This window comes from Sciurus vulgaris, assembly GCF_902686455.1.
Source record: "Sciurus vulgaris genome assembly, chromosome: 13".
Classification (NCBI taxonomy): Eukaryota; Metazoa; Chordata; class Mammalia; order Rodentia; family Sciuridae; genus Sciurus; species Sciurus vulgaris.
In genome coordinates this window covers 60,799,209-60,823,009 of record NC_136474.1, presented here as the reverse complement: position 1 = coordinate 60,823,009, position 23,801 = coordinate 60,799,209, and the positions used below count along the sequence as shown (strand labels likewise).

General features: G+C 38.7%; 1 pseudogene across 1 annotated transcript; it reads right to left on the bottom strand.

Moving 5' to 3' along the window:
• Positions 1 to 2,068: 2,068 nt before the first annotated feature.
• On the bottom strand, positions 2,069 to 22,929 carry LOC306642638 (alpha-globin transcription factor CP2-like; annotated as a pseudogene). Its single transcript has 3 exons — positions 22,924 to 22,929; positions 4,246 to 4,480; positions 2,069 to 4,142 (listed from the first exon to the last, which is right to left on the bottom strand). The product of its transcript is annotated as an alpha-globin transcription factor CP2-like (transcript).
• Positions 22,930 to 23,801: the final 872 nt, after the last annotated feature.

Sequence of the window (23,801 nt, the reverse complement as noted above, 5' to 3'; positions counted from 1 at the left end):
GTAATTTAGAAAACTGGGCCACTTTTTACCACCTTATAGCTCTAAAAATTTACTTCTGAAAAATATATACCACTTTAGCAGTTAGAAAATGTTCTCTGTGTATCAGGCTCACAAACATCTTCCCAATAATCCTATGAAGATGGTAGAGCAGATCTTTTCCCCATTTTAAGAGTAAGGAGGTTAAATAAATTGTCCACAATCACACAAATAGTAAGTGGAGGACTTGGAACTCAAACTCAGCTCCCCCTAGTCTGAGGCCAGTGTCTGTTCCTCCACTGACTTCTAGCAGGGTGAAGCTCTCAGGGCACCACACCAGGGTCTCCATTCAGAAACAGCACTGGCTGTGCAGGTGGTGGCTCAGTTGTAGAGAGGTGTGGGGCCTGTCCAGGGAGGCTGCAGTGTTGATGGGGAAGAGGGGTTGAGAGGAGAGAGGATGAGGAGCGAAGATCAGGGACTCTGTTGATTGTACAGCTTAGAGTAGTTCCCAGGGTCATGGTGAGAACTTGGCAGTTGTTGATTTTCAGTAATAAGAGGTTGAAATAACCACAGAGTGGATGAATTCGGCTTACTCTTTTATGTTCATGTCACTTTTCCTTAGGAACTGTCTATACATAAAGATCATTTTTACCTTAATGGATCATGCGACATGTGGTTGAAGTTTTAATTGGAGCACTGTATAGTAGGTCACAGTGCCTTGACAGAAGTAGGCACTTGTTAAAGATTTAACCTAAATCCTTACAGAATCAGCCTAACTGCAATTGACCTAAAACTTCTCTTTGAACAGAAGACATGGCCACAAAATACCTTTGTTTCTGTTTTTTACTACTCCTCATTTGAAGAACAAGTGTTTAGTTAGGCAAACAAAACTAATACTTCTACTAAATCTCCTCTACAGCTTTATGAATTTTCATTTTTACCTTTTTAGAAAGAAAGATTTATCTACAAGAAAGGGACCTACTGAGTGTGGAAGAAAAATCTATTTCTGTTGCAGGTTTAATGAGAATCTGACATTGTACATTGTGAATGTGATTTTTAAAATTCCCTGAAACACAGAGAGAAAACCACTTTTGGAACAGTGCACCTTGACGCCCATGTATGCTACTGCTGATATGAGGTGACACTCAGCTCATTGTGGGAATAAGTGCTGCTGGAGTATGTATGGGGCTAGGGGTATATTCATGGAGATTCCTCCTGCTCTTTCAGTAGTAAAGATGGAGTTGGATTCCAATCTTCAGCTTGGTGAACTAAGGATGGGAGAAATAAAATCAGTAACAGCAGCCTGCGGTCTGGAGGCTCACTGCAAATGGTTCCAGACCAAAATCATGTTTCAGTGCCATGTGCCACATCTCTAAGTATTATGTCCTGTGGGAATTCAATTTGCATTCCTCAGAGCTTAATTATCATTGTGAGGGGTCTGATTGCTCACTGATGCTTTCAATTCATCACCCTGCTATTGCAAAACGTATCACTCAAAGTTGCTGATCCCGTTAATGTCAGGAAAGGGAGGGAAACCCCACATGGCAGGGCATGGAACTAATTTATGAAATGACTGAAGGCGGAGTCTGCCTTCCTGCATGTTGTTCATTTCACCTATTTCTTTGTCTCTATTTTTTTTGTCTCTAATTTGACATTTTTCTTGTTCTATATTCCTTTTAGGTCCTCTTTGTCTTTCTCCGTCTCCACACTTCAACCATATCCTGCCTATTTTTATGCTTCCTTTTTAAAATATAATCATTTATCTCCCACTCTCTCCTCTTCTTATCCCCTGAATCTCACGATTCTCTCCCATTCCTCTTCCAGAACTCACTCAGTTACCTCCTACCCATGTACTCTCTTTAGTTTGCTTACTTTCCCTTCTTTGTCCATAATATTTCCTGAATTTCATGCTCCTTATGTTAAATTTTCTTGGGTTGTAAGAAAGAGAGGATTGTTCTAAGCCCAAAGGCTATATCCTAAAATGCTTTTTGGGAATGGGGGTAAGTTTACAAATATCCTGGTCTAGGGTTATTGAACCATTTCAAAAGCATTGGGAAGAAAATAGTATATGAACTAATCTATTTTTTATAGATGTTCATTTTTATATTAGAAAAAAATTACATGACTCCATATCACAAAATTTAACATCTTTCCATTAAACATCACACAATTCCCATCATCACTATGTCCTACATATGCCCTAAATGATGTGGAATTCCTATTGATACTCAGCAACAGGGGCCAGAATTTAACTAAAAAATCACTTCAGAACTGCATGTTGGACAGTAATCTGTGTGATACAGAGCTTAGGCCAACACAGAGGGCTGGGATTCTGCCTCCAGGGCCTAGATTTTCCCCCAACAGGGTTAGATGAGCCAAGTTCCTGCAGACCTTCAAATCTCCATTCATAGGCCAAGAGGGAAGTTTTCAAGAGGTGAGGGAAGCAGCAGCCACTAAGCATGGAATGCTTCACTCCTAGTTCAGTATAATATGATAGCTAGCATTGGTTTCTGCTTTCATTGTGTCCATAAGACAGGCTTCTTCCTGAAAGTTCAGTATCATCTCATCACTGATGAGTACATGGATTCCTGTTGGTCCCTGCTTGTAAATCTGGCTGATCTGGCGAGGAGAAATTCTGAAAAGCTGAGCAAATTTTTCTGTCAATTCAATGGCCATCAGTTCTTCTAGATAGATAGCATGGTATATGAAGAAAGTACCATTTGAGTCTCCATCATGCTTGTTGTGGTTGCTGCTGCTGTTCCCTCAATAGCAATGATTCCTGACAGATGTAAATGGTTAACCTTGGTCGCACCATCCGGCCTTTTAATGCATTAAAACGTCTGATTCCATCTGCAGGGCCACAGATTTGGATCACATCATCTCTAGTTAGTTTCAATAAATCTGCTCCTGAGAAGTTGGTAAAAAGCCTGGTGAATGTAGAAAAGCGGTTTCGATGCAACCACTGCTGAGCTTCCTGAGGTGTGGTTGTCGGCAGGAGGTTATCTGTGACTGGAGGGGGTGGATCTGGTTGGTGGTTTGGTGAATCATTTCTTTCCCCAACAGAAAAACTTCTATGGGAACTGTTGAAGCCAGGTGATGGGGAATTATTGACATGTGAGCTCAGGCCAGGGAGAACACTCTATGAGTATGGTTGTCTCATAGGAAGGTTGGTATTTCTCCTGTTCATGAGGTGTTCTTCTCTCCTTTTTCTCTCTCTGCTTTTTGCTTTCTGTCTGCACCTTTGGGCTTGAAGACTTTGATCTGGCAAGTGGCTGAGTATAAGTGCTCAGTATATTCCCCATTCTCATTCTCCTTGAAGGTATCAATTTGTACTCTCAATGACACCCCCTTTTCTCCCCCATGTTTCCTCATTGTGAACTCTGTGCTAATACAGAGTACCTGAATAAACACAGATGTCCTCTTCAGGGTCCCACAGGAACTCCACTGTATTTAATTGTGTTGGATTAGCCCTCGGATGGACTATACCCACAGACTGGGATATCTATATGAAGAATTCTATCTCCAGGTCGGTTCCAGCACCATCCTTCCAACTGCTGATGTTCAGTGTCTTGTAGCCTTCTGTCATGGAACACAACACGGAATATACTCTTCGCCAATTTGCCATTAACTTTTGGGAGTTCTCCAAGTTTCCTATTGTCTAGCATTCGGATTTCATAAGATTGTCCTTGGTTTCATCATGAAGTTTCTCTGCTGGAGAGGTGGCAGCACAACGCACATGTTGAAGAGGTAGGATTTCATTCTCATTAACAGAGGCACATTTGACTCTTCTTGCTTAAAAATGGGCAATGCGAGGACATCACTCATGCTATAGGCACCAGCACCCAGTTCCTGACCGATCCCGGACAGGCTGGAATCAAAGTCCTGCACCAGCCGGGATTCAGTCACTTCATCGGCCAGAGGCAGTTTCAGAGCCCAAGCCGTCCTGGCTCCTTCCTTGCCCCCAGGAGACACCGTTTCTTTCACAAAGGCGCGGAGTGTAATTCCAGCCCACGGAGGTAGGGTAGTAGAAAACTCCAAACCAAGATCACACGAACGTTTCCACCAGCCACCCCAAGCCTGACCAGCACTGGCTGCACAACTAATTTCCTGTACCTTGGCCACTCGCTCATGGTCGCCCTGGCTTCCAAAATCCCTCCCGCCCAGTTCTCAAGAGCATTAGGCCCCCTTTGCTCAACCATTCCAGACTTAACTCGCGCGCTCCCACTCCTTGGGCTAGCTAGCCTCTGGAGCTCGGCGGTCGCGCACTACCTTCCACACAGACCACCTGCAGCGGCTGGCAACCTGCACCACGCACCCGCCACTTTTCCACCTTCCCCGCCCGCTTCTGCTGGAAGCCGCCTCCCGCCCCCCAGGGACCCGCTTTCTTTCCCCTCCAGGCCTCACTTCCGGCCAGCCCCAAGATCACTTCCGGCCACCCTTTCTCATGGTTCCTAGAATCAAAGCCAGGTGTCTGCTGAACCGTCTCCCCACCCTCTGTAGCCCCCTACAACCTGGAAACATGGAAAGAGAAAGTCCAGCACAGGCTTGAAACCCAGACTCGCCAGGCCCCTCCACTGCCCACAGCCCCAAGGCCGCCCAATCACGGCACCCTCTTCCTCCGCCAGCCTGAAATAATTTATGAAATACAAGATAATACAAATATTCATTATTACTTAGTTACTCTGATTTGGAGTTTTTTTGTATTATTAGTATGGCTAATGATAATTCTCTTTGGTGATGAATTTCACCTACCTTGCCAGTCTTTTAATTTGGTTCTATACTGGTTAAAGCACATATATAATAGTTTCCATTTTGAGGAGGCAGCACAATATTGTGAGACAAACATGCATTTTCTAATCAGATTTGAATTTGAATCTGGGCTCTGCCCCTAATTAGCACTGTATTCTGGACAAATTATTGCCATCATTATTTTATTATTAAATATCTTAAACTCACCTAGATTATATACTAGGATAACATGGAGCATGGACAGGTGGATTCTTTGTCTTGTGAATTTGAAAAATGAAATTCGCAAACATAGGGATGAGAGTAACAGAATTTATTAGAGTAATAGAAAGAAAAAGAGTCAGAGCTCCTGAAGTGGAAGGGTCCCAAGAGAGAACTCAAATGGGTGTCTGTTGTCTAGAGTTTTTTATGAGCTTCATTGGTCCCTGTAGGTGACTGGTGGGATGACATGTAAATATAGGTTCAGAAAGGGGTCCCTCAATTAACTTCCTCTCTCACATTCTCTCCCCTCTCCCTTTATTTCTCTCTCTTGGTGGACTTCAGCAAATCTGAGAAAAGTGATTTCCAAGCCTTTATTTTTAGCACAGGGGTGGGGGTGAGAGTCTGTTGATGCAAGAGAAGTACCTTTTGTGGTTGGTTGTGTCTAGGGGCTGTTAAGGAACTGTCCTTGTGGCTAGGACCACTTGGGGTCAGAAGTTTGATTTCCCAATTCTCTCTTCTTCCCGTTCTTCATGGAGACACTTTTTCTGGCTACCCAGGGATGGTCTATCTTTCTGTCTCACTAGAATGTTCATTTACCCATTCATTTAGCTTTGTCAAATCTTGCCATTTTTTCCAGATTAATTTCAGACTTTTCTTTTTGTTGAAAGTCAAAATATTTCAAGAATTACTTAGTTACTCTGATTTGGAGTTTTTTCAACTCTGCAATGGGTCCAGTCAGGCCTATATCCCAGAGTCACAAGATTAAAGAGCATGACATAGCTGAAGTGTCTGCCACATGGTAAGTGCTTAAAAATACTCTACAGTTTTTTTTTTTTCTCTTTCATGTAGAACTTCATGAATAAATCATTTTTGTGAACTTTCAGACTCCATATGAATTTGAAAAACTTAACAGAACATAATTAGGGAAACATAAAAGATGACATGATTTTGTGGACTACATATAACCCTTAGCCTTGATTTTGTTATTAAAAAAATAAAGATGATTTTTCTATCACTGGCTTAGAAACAAAAGCTAGAATTTAATATTTCCCAAAACTAAGTTTTTTAAATATTAAATTTTGAAAAGCATTTGAATTTTCAAGCACCAACTGATCCTCATTAAATGCTTTTTGAAAATAGTATTTTCTGGTGACTTTACTACTTGATCATAAAAAATTTAAAAGGTACTTTTCCTGGCACACAAGGGTTCAAATGCTTTCTAAGTGAGTTTCCAGATGTTAAGATGGGAAGTGTTTCCTTTGGTAGCTCTTGCAGCAGCAGCCCTAAAATACACTGTTGTCCAGGAAAATGAGGAAGGTGTATCCTGGGTGGGAGAAGGTAGCAAATGAAGAAGCCTGTATTGCTAGGGACCTAGGAGAATCATGGCTGAGAAAATGCCATGGCCACTTGAACCTAGATAAGCAGCAGGCTCATCGTTCATGTTTAGTAAGTGTCTACTAAGTGCTCGGCACCATTCTATACATTTGGTATGGTGGGGTAAACCAAAATCAAAATAGTTTTTGTCCTGGAGTTTACATCAGTGCGGGTGTTGAGGATGAAGAGATACTAAATAAAAGAAATAAGTTAACGTACAGTATGTTAAAAGGCAATAAGTGCTAAGTAGTAAAAAGAAGGAGTTAGGAAGTACTGACTGGGGGCGGGGCTTACAATGGTTGTGGGATCATTTGTTCTCATTGATTCAACGATTATTTGCTGAACAAACATGTCATTTAGCCTGTGTACTAAGGCATAGTTCAGGATCCAAAGTGACTTCAAGTCCAGTGGGACAGCTAAATTGGGCAGGATATGACTGAAATATGCCATGGGAAGGCAGGAAGAGGGGGCATTTTAGCCATCTAGGGATCAGGGAAGGGTTTCAGGGCAGAGCAGATAGTGCTGAGTGATGATAGAATTGGAATCTAAAGGACATGACTGAAGAATGGATGAGGAGAGGAGTCTTCAACAGACCTGGTTCTGGTTGGCCAGCTGGCTGGAGGTGATTCTGCTGTGCAGTCAGGGAATGAAGGAAGAGCACAGTGGTTTGGGGGGTGGTGATGAGCTGGGTTTGATGTTTGTGGGAATCTGGGGGGCAGTCAGTTAAAGGAGTTCCAGGATTGGGCTGAAGAGCCCCTGAGGTGCAGTGTGAGACTTCTGGCATGACCAGAGTGCATCATGCTCATAGGCAGCCCACTTTTGTGACAGAATGACCTTAGAAGCAGAAAGCAGAAAGCCTGCTTGGTGCTCTTCTACATGGGAGAATCTTCTTATCCCTGCCACTTGTTCCCTTCCTATAACTTTGTGCCCAGGCTTTAAGATAAGTCTTTGGGGAAATTAAGGAGTCTCCTTTAAGAGCTCAGGAAGGTTGACCTTGGTGTTCAGTCATACTCAGAACCTCAGAACTGAATTGGGAGCTGATCATCTGTCTTGGTTGAAGGATCTATACTACCACACAGTTTAATAAGTGGGCCTTTAGTTTCTGGGTTCTAAGTCCTGTCTTGATACCCTGCCCCTAAAGTCTTCCTCCCTTGAAGCTAGCTTCCTGCTCTGATTGTGATAGTTCAGATCCACTTGTTCATGAGCACCTTCTAAGTTCTGGGCACCAAAAACACCTCACCAGGCGCTGAGATTAAAAATCAACAATCTGCCCTTGTAGAGTATATTAGCTTAGTAGGAGAGCTAGTCAAATAAGCTTGTAATGATGGTTCTGTATGATTTGATGCAACCATAGCGGAATGTTTAGTGTCTAGAGGAAGCACAAGACTGCATAGGGACAGGGCTACCAAAACCTAATCCTGGCATCAAAGTCATTTGCTACCTACTACAAAATTTGCCAGTTGGCGACTGGGTTTATTAATGTGGTGTACTATGTTTATTTATTTATTTTGGTACTGAGAATTGAACTCAGGGGCTCTTAAATATTGAGCCACATCCCCAGCCCTTTTTTGTATTTTATTTAGAGACAGGGTCTCACTGAGTTGCTAAGGGCCTTGCTAAATTGCTGAGGCTGGCTTTGAACTCTCAATCCTTCTGCCTCAGCCTCCCCAGCCACTGGGATTACAGGCATGCACCACCTTGCTTGGCTTACTTTTATTTATTTATTTATTTTTAAAAATTATTTTATTTGTTCTAATTAGTTGTACATGACAACTAATTTTGACAGTTTTATTTTGACAGTCAAACCAACCTTGTAGTCTTAGAGAATGCCTACTTGGTTATGATATATCCTTTTAATATGCTGATTTTTATTTGCCAAAAATTTAAAGATTTTTTTGCATGGCTTTTCATGAGGGATATTCATTCTGTTTTTCTTTGATTCCAACATCAAGGTCTGGTTTTCACTTTAGGATAATAATGGCCTGATAGGATGAGTTGAAAAGTATTCCTTTCTTTTCAATTTTACATACAATTGATTTCTTTCCTCCTTAGATATTTGGTAGAATCTACCAATGAAGCCATCTGATTTAGGAGAGTTTTGTTGTATGTGTGTGTGTTTGATCTAAATTTCTTAAACTAAAAACACAATTTCTTTAGTAGTTATAGGACTATTCATTCAGGTTAGCTCTTCCTTTTTGAGTGGTCTTTGGTTGTTTGTGTCTTTTAAAGAATATATATGTTTCATCTAGGTTGTTGAATTAATTGGCATAAAGTTCATAATATTCCCTGTAATCTTTTAAATATGTGTAGAATCTGAGAGTGACTTTTAAATATGTGTAGAATCTGAAAGGACTTTCTCTCATTCCTGATATTGGTAATTTGATTTTTCTATTTTTTTCCTGATGACTGACCAGAGATTTGTCAATTTTATTGATATCCTCAAAGTACTAGATTTTTATTTCACCCATTTTTTCCTATTGCTATTCCATTTGCTATCTCATTATTTCAACTCTGATCTTCCTTCTGGCCTTTATTCAGCTTACTTCTTTTCTAGTTTAATGTGGAAGCTGAGGTCATTGATCTAGACATTTCTTTTTTCTCTACAGGCAGTTGAAGCTATACATTTCACTTTAAGTTCTGTGTAGTGGTATCTCATCATGGGGTTCTACTTTAGTTCCCCTTCACTATACCATGACCTGAAAATTCTCTTAAGTCAGTTTACTGGATAAACTGTGAAGCTTACTTCATTTGTTTCTCCTCGCTGAGGAATCATTGCCTGATATCCAGTTTTGAGAATCATTGTTTAATATATATATCCTGTTTTTAAAAATTCCTTTGTTTTTTTTACTGATTCTTTTTAGTTATACATGATGGTAGAGTTCATTCTGATATAATTATACAAGAATGGAATATATCTTGTTCTAATTAGGACCCTGGTCTTCATACATCATTGGTGGGACTGCATATTGGTACAACCTCTCTAGAAAGCATTATCGAGATTCCTCAAAAAACTAGGCATGGAACCACCATTTGACCCATTTATCCCACTCTTTGGTATTCTGTTTTTAAAAAATGACTTCATGTAACAGGGCAGTCATCATACTTGGAATTTGAAGTTCTTACATATTTTAAAATAATCATTCCCACTGCTTTGATCACTTGGGAGTTTGTTATTCAGCATGGTCATCCTAAAATTTCTCTTCTTTTTCACCTTTCAGCCACCAGACCTGACATCCTGTTCTCTATGAGGCAGTACAGTGTAGTGGTTTTATGTTCAGACTTCATTTTTCTCTGTGGATTTCTAATCTTCCAGTTTCTTATGTAATTTGTTCCTTTGTTTTATTTATTTGCCTTCTGTTTCAGCCCCTACCTATAAGCACTATGAGGAAAAGGATTTAAGCCTATTTGGCTTCTGCTGAGTTTCATCCTTTTTTTTTTTTTTGGTGCTGGGGATCGAACTCAGCACTCCACCGACTGAGCTATCTCCCCAGCCCTCTGCTGAGTTTCAGATGTTGGCTCTGCCAGTTTACTAACTAGACAGTATACTTAATTGATCTGCCCTCAGGTCAGCATTTATAAAGTTGAAAAACAGTGCCCATCTCAACAGGTTGTTGTGAAGTTTGAATGTGTAAAACAATCAGAACAATTCCTGGTACACAGTAAATCATTGATGTTAGCAATGTTATTGAATTTTTCTCAATAAAGACTGGATGGAAGTAACAAGAGATGATAAACTACAAGCTCAGTTCTCTCAACTCAGTTACAGGTCAATGGCATTGAAAGCAATTTGAAATGATCATTAAAATGATCAACTTTAATATAAATATTAGTTTATATATAGATATAATAACTATATTTTTTCCAATTAAAAAAATCTGAGTTTCATATTAGTTTGCTTGAGTTACCATAAAACAAAACAAAACACCACAGACTAGGAGGCTTAATTGATGGACCTTTATTTTCTCATGGTTCTGGAGGTTAGACATCTAAGATCAAGGTTCCAGGGTTGGTTTCTCATGTTTTCCCAGCTTATAGATGGTCACCTTCTCACTATGTCCTCACATGGCCTTCTCTGTGCTTATGTGGACAGAGAGAAAACATTGGTGTATCTTCCTCTTTTTATAAGGACACCATGCCTGCTGGGTTAGGGCCAACCTCACGATCTCATTTAACTACCTTGATTATCTCTTTAAAGGCACTTTCTTCAAATGCAGTCACATGGGGGTAATGGCTTCAACATACGAATTTTGGACATAATTCAACCTATAATAAGTATTGACTATTAAATTAGCAAAAGGGCTCTGATAACTTAGAAGAATATGAAATAAAATTGTTCTTTCTGGATCTCAGTTTTCTCATCTGAAAAGTAGGGATATATGAAATCTTTGTGGTGAGGTATATTTTGAAATGCAGATAATTTTGATTTTAGAAAGAAAAAAGTGCATATACTCCAAAGCACATAGCGTAACCTCTCTGGAGAGCCTTGGGCACCATGCTTTATCAACACATTAAACCTATTTGGCAGCAAAATGTGTGAATGCTCACACTAAATGGATAAATCAAGATTATTAAACAAAAACAACAAAAACAACAAGCCTATGTTGATTCAGGTCAGGTTTTACTACCAAGATAATTTGCTGTGTACTTAGTTCAGTGGTAGAGCACTTGCCTAGCATGTGTGAGGCATTGGGTTTGATTCTCAGCACCATATATAAATAAACAAATAAATAAAATAAAATAAATAAAAAATAAAATAAATAAAGGTTAAAATAAAATAAACAACTAAAAAATATATACTATATATATGTATATATATATATATAAAGAATTTGCTGTATACTTAGGGAATAACATTTAGGTTTTCAGAGCTTTTTGTATTTCAGAATCGTGATAGCCTTTATTGTAAGGTTTTGGAGAGGATTAGATGTGTAAAATACCTGACATAAACCAAAATTCAATAAATGATTCTTATCGTTGGTAGCATCAATACTGTTATTAGTCTGTTGCTTCAGTAATATACCAGTTGTGTTAATCTGAAATTCATTGTAGCCTACATTTTACTGACCCCATGATCTTGAATAAGATATTCAAAACACCTGACAAGAGCAGCTTAGAGGAGGAAAGATTTCTTTTGGCTCAGAATTTCAAAGGATTCAGTCCATGATCGGTGAGCTCCATTGCTTTGTGCCTGAGTGAAGCAGAACTTCATGGCAGAAAGGCATGACAGGGATAGCTGCTCAGTTCATGGCAGCCAGGAAGCAGAGAGATTGAGAGGAAGGGGCCAAGAACAAGATATAGTCTTCAAGGACACACACTCAAGGACCTACTCCCGTCATCCAGGTCCCACCTCCCAGTAATCCATTCAACCATCACTGATGAGGTCAGAGCCCCATGATTCAATCACTTCCCCAAATCTCTATCTCTGAACACATGAGACTTGGGAGACTTTCTAGCTCCATGGTATAATAGCAGTAGTAGTTATTATGGGGCTATAAAAGTTAAGGACCTGGTGGAAGTCTTCCTCAGTTTTCCTAGCCACTCAGGCCTGCTTATATTATAATTATGTTTGGTGAGGGTTTGGGTGGAAGCAAAGGGAGTGGGAAGCCCACTCCTAGGGGGGTGGAGGATGGGAAGAAGGACTGGCATATGTAGTGGTAGCGGATGGAGCTCTAGGCAAAACTAGTTCCCCAAACAACAAAAGTGATGATTGATACTTCTCAAGGAGTTTAGAACATGTGCTGAGTGAAAAGAACCTGAGATTTAGCCACAGGATACCTGGTTGGATTACAGGCTATATTTTACTGGCCCTATCAACTTAAATAAGTGACTAAGTTGGATTTTAGTTTTATTGTCAATAAGATGAGGATTACATGTAGACTTCGTCTATCTCCCATAGCGGATGTGAAGATCAAATGAGAGAATGCAGGCAGAAGCACTTTGTAACGCTTAATAGTATTGTCCTGTGAACTTATTCTCTTCTTTATCTTTTTGGCAAAGGGATTTCAGGTTTTCATCCATGGGAGAAGAGTTAATCACAGGGTAATAATAGCTTGAATTCAAAATGAACCTCTTCCTCCTTTCCTGCCAAACCAGCATTCCAGCTAGTGGCAGGGGAATTTTGTCACTAAAAGCAATTGTGTTGGGGGCTATAGGGAGGGATGAGTCTCTGAAAATGAACTAAAATGAATACAACATGGAAATTCCCCATATTGGTTTTTCTTACTCATTACCTAGCTCATTCCTTGCAATGTGTTCCCTCCTCCTGCTGGGGTTTCTATTTATATAAATAAATAAATTAATTAATTTAAACTAATGTAAGTCCAAAGTCATCTGGAACACAGAGAACACTGCTCTGTGCAATTGGGATGTGAACTTGGGTTTTGCTCTCCTGGGATGATATTGGTTCCTCCTGTTAACGAGGCATGAATTGCTTTGCTTTAATCTTTGATGCTACCTCAAATGCTCTCCTCTGCTCTAATGAGCCCTTGAAAGTAAGCCGAGTGTCCTGAAGGACACTGGTTTAATTACTACAATGACCTGGGCAAGGCAGACTGAATAGCAGAAGGCATGTGGGCTTGTCATACTCAGACCTGGCTTGCATTCCAGCTCTGCTACTCAAAAACTTTGGGATGCAAAAAGTTTAGTTCTCTCTTAAGTTAACCTTCCTTATATGGGAAACAAGGAGCCGCCTATCCACCTTTTAGGGTGCGCTATAATGGTTCTAAAAAGCTTAGAACAGTGCTCAGTGCAGGGAAGTTATTTTGCATGCTGAGAAGAAAGGCTTTGAATTTGATTCTGGCTCTGTAGTCCACTAACTGTGAGACCTTGGGCAAGTCCCTTATCCTTTTTGAGCTCTTGTCTTGTCATATATGACACAGGATCACAGCAATACTAACCTATAAAAATTCCAAAATTTAAAGATAAATATGAATAAAATTCTGGAAAGTAGTGAGAATGGTTGTTTGTAATGGTAGCTGTTCAGTAGCTTAACTTATAGCCTGGAGACTCTGGGTTTAAATCCTCATTCTGCCACTTAGCTTTTTTGAACTTCATTTTCCCCTTAGTAAAATGGAGGGTAAGATCTTCCTTCCAGAGTTTTATGATGGTTAGAGATTAATATCTAAAAACATCTGGTATTTTAGAAGAATGACCTAATAGATGTTAGAATTATTTTTTAAAATTTGCAGTATTAATAATTCATTTGTGGATCTGATTTACTAATTGTGAGTCTTTGTTTCCTGGAAAACATCCAATATCTGACAGGCATGTTTAAACTTTAATTATTCTTCTTTTAGACCTGTGAACATTATAGTAGAGGAAAAAAGAGTTCTTGACATTTATCTCAAGGAAGAAAGGAGACTGGGAAGATTTCATCAGATCTGAAGGCATGGTAGGAGGAAAGTAATTCAAAGTCCTTCCTGCCTAGATGGAACTCACTTCTCATCCTCACACCTAGGAAATAACTTGAGGTCTAATAAACTAAGGGTCTCAGCCTACAGGGGAACTGAGCTGAGTTTATATGTGAAGTATTAACTTTAAGACAATAGCTTCTGTGTTTTCCCCTTTTAGAATATGGTTTGGATGATGCTGCCAAAGTCAAAAGTTAACTGTATATTAATCCAGAAAGTAAGGGACTATATAGGTTGTTGGTCCAGGTAACTCAAACTTGACTTTTTTCTGATATTTGAACCAATTCAACCGAATTTAGTCATAGTTGGAAAAGTTGAGTGATTTTCCAAATTTTCTCCCCCTATGTAAGTCCAGTTCAAATATATACTTGCCACTTGATAGTGCAGAATTTTTTCAGCTTTGTAGGCTAGTCTGCCTGGAGAAATTGTAAGGACTTTGAGTGATACTATCTTGGGATATCAGGGGAATACAATTCTCTTACTCTCAATGATGTTTTATCAATGAAATGATTGTAAAGTAATAATTACCAAACCATTTCAGAAATAAGGTAATTGGTCAAAGAACCTCAGTTTCATGGAACATGATGCAAACTGAATAACTTCAAAATGTATATATCTAACCAGGCTCAGCTCAATGAATTGCAGTCAATGAGTTGAGTATATTAGTTTCCTAGGGCAACTGTCATGAAGAAACAAACTATGTGGCTTAAAACAACAGAAATTCATTGTCCTACAGTTTTGGAGACCAAAAATCTGAAATCAAGGTGTCAGGAAGACCACGCTCCCCCTGAAGGTGCTAAGGAAGAAGCTGCTCTGTGCCCCTTCTCCTAGCTTCTGGTAGCCACAGGGACTCTTTGGCTCTTGTTTTCACATGATCTTCTCTGTGTATCTTTATATTGTTTTTCCACTGTGTGTCTGTGTGTGTGTTTCTATGTCCAAATTTTTCCTTTTTCCAAAAACACCAATCCTGTTAGATTAGGGCCCACCCTAATGATCTGATATTAATTTGACTATCTCCTTTCTTTTCTTTTACCTTTATTTTTTAATTTTTATGTGGTGCTGAGATTTGAACCCAGTACCTCACACATGCCAGGCGAGTGCTCTCTCTACCACTGAGCCACAATCCCAGCCCCAATCTCCTTTTTTTTTTTTTAAATCATAAAGTTATATTCTGAGATACTAGGAGTCAGGACTTCAACATACCTTTTTTTGGGGGGGACAATTAAACCCATAAAAATGGGTTTGAGCTTCTCACAAAAGGTTTATGACCTTTTCAGTATTTGCCCTATAGCCAAGGAACTCTCTGATATTCTTCTCTAAATGCATCTCTTGAAGATATGAAACATTCAAAAAATTTCTAATGACTATGATTTTTCCAAGACTAAAAATGTCCTTGATACATTGTATACTTCCTACATTTTGTTTGTTTCATAATATGTAGAGGAGTAACTAAACATTCATACTGTACTATTTACTTAATAATATTGTGCAATATTTTAAAGGGATAAAATCATTAAAAATGATGTTTATTGTGGGATAAAGAATTGACAGACATCATTACCCTATATACATGTATGATTATATGAATGGTATGAATCTATATCATGTGTAACCATAGAAACAAAAAGTTGTACCCCATTTGTGTACAGTGAATCAAAACACAGTCTGTAAAAATAAAAAAAAGAATTGAGAGTTTAGTTGAATGCATGCATGAATTAACATTTACAGAATTGACAAACTAAACAATGGCAAAATTAAGTATGTAAATGTCTAGAGGAGACATAGTTAGAAAAGTTGAGTGATTTTTATATTGGAGATGGAAGGGAGGAAGAGAGGTGCTTATATTGTCTCTCTTCAGAGAAGAAAGTAGGGAAAACAAGTCTAAAAAGACAAAAAAATGACACAAATAAAACAGGACATAGAATGGACAAATTGGTGGAATAGTAGACTTTAACCAATAAATATGTAAGTATCAACTGTACATCTATCTTATAGGTACTTGGAATATATCAGTGAACAAAAATATCACCGCCCACACGGAGATTACATTCTGTGTGTGTGTGTGTTGGGAGGAAACAGAACATAAGTAAATGATACAGTATGTTAGAAGGTGATAAATACTTTAGAGGAGGAAAATAATGTATGGTAGGGGAAAGAAGCAGGAGGACTAGAGGGAGAGGAGTTGAAATTCTAAGTGGATATTCGGACAGGTCTCCCTGAGAAGAGAACAGCGAAGCAAACTCCTAAAGGAGGTGAGAGCAGCATGTGGCTCTCTGGGGAAAAGTGTTCTAGGAAAAGAGAAGCACCAATACAGAGGGGCTGAGGGAGGAATGTGCCTGAGATGTTTAGGAATAGGCAGGTGGTCATTCTGACCGGACCAGGTTGACCAAGGGAAAGAAGTTGGAGATGAGGCCATTGTGAGGACTTTTGTTTGTATCTGAGTGAAACGGGCAGTCATGACAGAGTTCAAGCACGGTATCACTGGTGTTTAAAGTGCTTAAGGAGGATCTCCTTGGCTGTCTAGGAGGCAAAAAGAGAAACAGACACCATTTAGGAAGACGTTGGGGTAACCCAGTGAGAAATAATGAGCCTTGATTAGGGTAGTTGCTATAAAAGTGATAAGGGAATGAATTAGATTCTGGATATGCTGTTTTCTTGATAATGTTCCTGTAGCCAATAGAGTTTTCTTCCATGTGGATTTAGTGTGGAATGTGAATCAAGTGTGACACTAAGGATTTTGTCTTGAGAAACTCAAAGATGAAGTTGTCATCTGCTGAGAACTGGAAGTCTGCAGGGACATTGTGGGATGGGGTAGACAGAAATCAGGAATTCAGTTTGGGACCTGTTAATCTTGAGATGCCTATAAGACATCTAATTGGAGATATTAAATGAGCATTTAGGAGAGAGGACTGAGCTGAAAATGTGAATTTGGGAGTCACTGTCATATGTAATTTGAAGGAGCTCTCCGAGGGTGCCAGCAATGACAGAGAAGAGGACCAAGAGCTGAGCCCTGAGACCTTTCGACATCAAGGGCTGAAGCTTGCCAAGGAGATGAGTAGGATTACCTAGTGAGGTTTAAAGAATAACAATAGACTCTTTTGGGAAGGGCTGTAATAGAAGGTTATAAAAGGTTTGAAAATCAGACATAGAATCTAGATTTCTTAGATACTGAAATTGAGATTATAAATTGATAATAAGACTTGTTTAAAAATGACTTTATGGTAAACCTCTTCTAATCTCAGTTCTTTAATTCAACCAGAATCTTCATGAGATTCTCAGAAAGATTTTCTCATGTGTAAGGTTTAGAGCTATGGACCTTATTCCGTGATGGAATTTTGTATGAGAGGCTGATTCATTCCAACTTGTTCAGAATAACATTTTAGAGAAGTTTCCACAACCTGCTCAGATTAGCATTACTTCCTTAAAAGCTTGATAAGGAAGAGGTTATAAGCTCCCAACTGTATACTTGAGGACAGTCTCCCAAATCCTGGTTCTGACCTCATGTACTTTAGTTTTTTTCTGTGAGATTTGTCTTGCTTTTTGTCCTTTGTTTCATCAAAGGCCTGGGTTTTCTTCTTGCAGTGTGGGTTATGAAATTAAATTCTAATTGATTCTGAAAGGAGAGTGAAATATCTTTTAAGATTTAAGAGCAATGTTAATACTATGCTAGAGAGGCCAGGCATGGTGACAAATACCTGTAATCCGACTCAGGAGGCTGAGGCAGGAGGATTGCAAGTTCAAGGCCAACATCAGAAACCCTGCCTCAAAATTAAAAATATAAAAAATAAAAAGGACTGGGGATATAATTTAGTGGTAAAACATTCCTGGGTTCAATCCTCAGTCCAAACAAAACAAAACAAAACAAACAAACAAAACACCACTAGAAAGGAAGATGTGGTAATTTAGCAACATCCCATAGAGAGCTGCTTTGACACCTTTTATTACACGCAGAACCTACGTGTGTCTTTAACTTGCAAAAAGGCTTGGGCACAGTGCAGGATTCTTATTGATTTTTTTGTTGGTGGCCATTGGGTAATTGCTGACTAAATTGATATTTCAGAGAAACAGCTAAGTGTCGGCATTTAATAACTTTTGAAATGTACTTTGAAACCTTTTGGGTTCCATTTTCTTAGTTGCTTTTTTGATCTAGACGCTCAAGTTCTTTCAGAACTGCAGCAGGAAATTTAGATTTAACCTCAAGAGTCAATGTTTTGTCTTGTGTCTCCTCTAATATGACACAGATGTTAGGATGGCTATATTTTACTTGAACATTTATTGAATTTCTGCTCTACTCCCCTTCTCTTTTAATGGGAAACAGTCTAACTGCAGTGTTCATTAAATTCGGAGCATACAAGTTGTAATCTTGTGTATGTACACGGAGAGAAGATATATTTAGGTTATTTACTTAGATTACAAACCCTTACTCTGTTCCTCTGTTTGAGGGAAAAATCTTCCCTCTGAGAAAAAGACATGGAAAAACAAACAAAAATATGAAAGATGAAAAAGTATTCATTTAAGAGCTGAAAAAATTGCCCTCCAAATTGTTCTTGTTTTGACTAGTATGAATGTCAGTTCATTACCTGAACTGTCTGTAGCATGGGTGAGAGAGCATCTATTAACACATTTTAAGTTCACAATGCATTTATTTTCTACCTAAAAGCTAGTTTTCTGTTGAATTGCACTATTTCAGAGAATTTCAAAAATCATCTGAATAATTCAGCAAGTTTTAGCTCCATGCTGTGCATACATCTTTCTAGGTCAGCTAGTGGGAGGAGGATCCAGTATATCCATGACTTTGTAACCCAGCTCCTTTGGCCAAAATGCTCCAAGTACCTATCAGTACTGAATCGACATCTAAGGGTATATGTGTGTATATGTGTGTGTGTGTGTGTGTGTGTGTGTGTGTGTGTGTGTGTGTTTCATTTATTTAAGGGGAAAACACCACAGCACAAGGTGAATGCATAATATGTGCCTATTTATATGATTTATGCATTGTTTCTTTGCCAGCTTCATGACCTGATGTGCTTCAACTAGTCTAAACAAATGTGTCACAAATTGTTTATACTTCCTTTAGATTTACTTGATTGCAGACATTTTTGTTTATTTGTGTTATTGAGGAAAATAAACACATATTATATCCTCAGATCAATCACTGATTTGTTTCTCTGGCAGTTATAACTAGTCATGAAACAGTCAGAGCTATCCAAAATGGAATGGTGGCCTCTGGGGATGTAGTGAGCTGTTGGTCAGTACGTCCAGGTAACTGGCTTCACTCTGGCATGTGACTGCCTGGTGGGAAACTTAGACTCGTGCACTGGATGGGAAGTTGTTCTGTATGACTTCCACAGCCCCTTGTCACTCCTAGAGCCTCTATTAGTGCATAACAGTCTTTTCAGAATGGACATTATCTGAAGAGCTTGATTATTAAATCAGTCATTTGGGATTTATCACATCTGGTCCACTGTGTGCCAGTGAACCTGTTGATAATTCCATGTGAACACTTGGTCATGGCATGTAGAATACGTATTATGTAGGAGGAATATTTAAAATCATTTATTGTTTTGGCATTGACATTTTCTTTGAAATTTAAATTTTCTACCATGTGCTCATTAGGAGTGCTGGGCATCTGGTTTAAAAAATCCCAAACAACCTGCGCTAGCTGGTACTTCTGAAATAACATATATGGACTATAATAACAACACCAATTATTATGTTAGTGGTTTTACTACCAGTACAGGCAGCAATTTAATGTATTTGGTAAAGAACTATATAACTTTATAATAAGACAGTATAATGTTTCTATTATTTTTACTTTAGTACAACTTATCATTGTGGAATTATAATAAATCTTTATTTATATCTGTTTTTTCCCTCAGCCTGCCATGTAAGTCTTTATGCATTTTTGCCTTTATGCAGACTATACACAGTGTTTACATGTAAGGTTAACCCAAAAAAGGTAAAATAGAAGGTACTAGAGGAAAGAGTAAGGGGATATTAATACAAAATAGCCTAAATTTGCAGCTCAACTGTGAACTCATTAATTGTATAGCACAGTTTCCAACTTCTTAGAGTTTTTCTTGTTTGAAACATGGTGGAATTCTCCTTGACATAAGTCCTGTGTCCAGAGAGACATCTTTCCTAAGAGTGATCACTGCTCTCAGCTTGGCCTGGGGCATTAGGAGAACATGAAATAGATCAAAGGAAACACCAGAACTCCTTGCATCCTCTTTTCTCATCTATGTTATGGGCTTACCTCTTGTTTAGTGGGTGGTAGGAGATCAGAGGCGGGAGGAGAAACAGCAGAGAGGCAGGGAAACCACAGTATGCTCAGCAGTAAGAATCTTGATGTTTTTAAAAGATAACATTTAACTCAAATACTTCTGTATAGCATAGATGGAAGAATATTGGATTTCTTAGAGTTAACACCATCACTAGAAAGTCTTCTAATAGGGCATTTTGTGTGCATTTGTGTAGTGTGTGCATGTGTGCGCGCACTTGTATGTAGGGCCTATCTGGAGAAGACCTTAAAGAAAGATAGTTTTTATGATGCTTTGCTCTCTTTGGTGTCTCCTACCTTCTCATTTCCTCTCCTTACTTTCTAGCTGGCAACCTAGAAGATTTATATTCCTCTTTGGTGTTGCTTTCTCCACTGTGAATGGGATCATAAGGTCTCACTAATGTCACTTCCTTGGAAAAGGTTCTTCTGAAGTAGTGGGGTGAATCCTTGAACCAAGTTTTCTTTGCTAAATCCAGGCAGAATCTACACTGCATTATTTAACACCTATTTATCCTTTGAAAAGACAGCTCAGGCTAGGGATGGCTGAAACTGCATGAGGATGCCCTGTGTTCAGGGATCTCATATAAAGACTTGAAGTTTATATGGATTGATTATAAAGAAAATTCTCAAAATTCTCATCATAGATTTATAGAACTTGAATTTAATTCAGGTGACTTTGGTGTTTGGACATTTGTACCTGCTAATGATTATAAGTTGTCATCTAATTTTACTTATGGAGGATCTAGAAAAATATAATCTGAATATGATGACATTAATGTTCTGATTTATAATTAAACTTAGCTTAGTATGAATGACAGATTTTGATTAGTTCGGTTAATACAGGGTTGATATGCCTTATATTCCAACATCAGCATCAAAAGGACTCCTAGGTGTGATTATTTTTGTCAGGCACACTGAATTAGTGAATCATGTTTCTTGGACTTGGATGGTACAGGAGGAAGCTCAGTACTGTCAGAGAATACCTGTAGTTAGGACTGTTCCACATCCAAATCACCTGGCCTGGAAAAGGCATTGCTTGGGGTGCCAAAAGATTGCAATGTCTGGAGGTAGAAATGGATTTAGGGGAAGGGCAGGGCTGGCTTGGCCCTTGGGCTACAGAGCAGAGCCATGGCAATTTAAAGACAGCATCCAGGCCAAAGCTCCAGTGGGGTGCCAGATAGATGAGGAGTAACCCAGAGCGCAGAGAAAAAAAAAAAAAAAAAAAAAAATCCAAAACAAAACTGGGCATAAGGCTACAATAAGGTATCTGAGGATGCTGGAGTGAGCTCGTGAATATTCAAGGGCAGGTAGGAGGCAGAAATCTTAAGAGCCCTAGATGGGGTTGAAAACCAGCTAATTGGAAAACTCTATGTAACCAGACTACTTACTTTGCAATGAAAATACCTTAAGGCAAATGCACTCTGCATAACATCAAATCACTGGATTCTGGATTGGACTTACAGGCCTCATCGTTTTGACTTCAGAAGACTGGGATCCAGAAAGTACCTTGGTTATCCCAAGAGGAGCTGAGGATATGGAACCCAGCCCTGGTCTATCTTTCCTCATTATCTAAGTAAATAGCAACCTAATAGCAGAAGTCAGGAATTATAGTTAAAGATAAATCCTAGGGAGGAGGTAAGAAACATGGGTCCTTAGAACTAACTTGAAGCTTTATAATCTGGCAGTGAAAGATAACAGTGATTTTACATTCCCTGTTATATGCCTTCACTATTTGACCTACAATATAATGCACTTAATGAAGTCTATTCTTTATGTTGTGTGATTCTTTAAATATCAGAAGTTAACAGTGGGGGCAAGAAGGGCATTTTAATGGAGTGAGTAAGTAGATGGTCTGGGTTTCCAGTTTAATTTTAATAAATGATGATCTGCTCATTTTAGTTTGTAATTCAAAGAAGCTATTGACATGGAGGATTATTTTCATGTTCTAATATCAGAGCCAAACAAGCAAGACATTAAAGAATAATAGTTGAAATTGTTTCCAAATCAGAGAAAGTCACATTTCTCTATAATTTTCTCATTCTGGTTCCTATTTATACTTTCTGTGGAGGCTGAGTTGTAGTTGTCATAGCAATTCCTGTTCCTATATGAAATTCTGCTACTTAGATTTGTTATTTATACTCCATAGCAAGAAGAAAGTCTATTCAAATCTAAGTATTTCCTTTTAAATGACATCTGATCAGGATATATTGTTAAACCTTTACCTCATCACCCTGATATTTTCTAATGTAGATTCCTTAGGATTTCATTTTGATGGGCCAGGGAAGTGTGGTTTGAAGATCAGTGTGTGGTTTGGGTACCTACCAGCCTTCCCTCTGATAGCACCTTCAGTGGCTCTGAGGACCTTGAGGATTTCCTTCAGACCTGTGTATAGGTGATCTTGGCTTAAATAGAAATCTTTGCTGGATTTCATTTTCTTTTCTTTCTCTCATCCTTTTTATTTCCTTCCTTTGATTTTTAGCATTTTTTCCCATGCAGTCTTTATGTGTTATTTTGACTTGCATTTTTTGTACCAAAAATTCTCTTTTAAAGCTAACAATGACCTAAATCTTGTCAAATCCATTAACTTCTTGGAATTTACCATTTCTGACTACTCTGTGGGTATGATGTTGTTGACTAGTCAATCCTCCTGGAAGCTGTCCCTCTGGTTTTCTTCCTTCCCTCTTTTGTCCTGCCTTTTTCTTCTACCCACGCATTGGCTTTGTCATGTTAAGATACTTTTCAGGATGCTGCATCCTTCTGGTTCCTGAGTGGGCATTTCCTAACATCTCTCACTATAGAAGCTCTCCCCTCTCCTAGGTTCTTGCTTGAAGAAACAGCTCCATGTTCCACTTACGTGGTGGACTTATTTGCATTTGGGATGCTTCATATTGCTACGGAGGGCTAAACTTCAAATCCATATGATTTGTTCTGACCACTCACCTCCATTGCAATTTTCTATTTCCAAATGTCTGGAGGACATCTCCACTTTCAGCACCTGCCATTCAGCACTGGGTTCAACTTCTCCCCCATTCTCAACTTGTTTGTTCACAATTATCAGAAACACCACTCCTCTTCCAACTGAGCTGTAGTATCTGCTTCTGCATTCTGTCTGCTGCGATATCACACCCCATGTAAACATGAAAGAATAAGAGTGAAAACGGCAAATAATATCTTAGTGTCATCATGAAGACAGTTTTGATTCCAAGGACTCAGCAACAGGCTTCTGGGGATCCCCAAGATCACATTTTGAGAATTGTTTATGTAGAGGGTTTCTAAATTAATCTCTCTCTCTCTCTCTCTCTCTCTCTCTCTCTCTCTGTGCCAGTATTGGGAATTAAACCCAGGGCCTCACACATGCTAGGCAAATACTATACCACTGAGCAACATCTCTACCATGCTAAGTCTTCTAATTCTGCAGTTTTTTTCTTGTTCATGGCCTATAAGTTTTGATTTTGAGGCTTATGTAAGAAAAGTTTAAAATTAAATGCTATAATATAATCAGTATTTAATATTTTTTGATGGAATTCAGCATATGATAGAGTGGAAGCTTTTTAAAAATCATGATGTTAAGCTTCCAATTTCATGAGAGTCAGGTTATATTTGTTGTTTTTTTTTTTTTTTTCCTCTTCAATTCTGTTTTAATCTCTCTTGTTCTGATATCCTGGACTATAATTTTCTCTAATATAAATTTTTATTCTCTGTGTTAATGGAGGGCAAAAGGGATATATAGGAAATAACTCTGATGTTAAATTCCATCACTGTATCTCTTCCTCTTTTTAAATTTTTATTTGGTAAACTGAGTTTTGCCATGTGCTGAA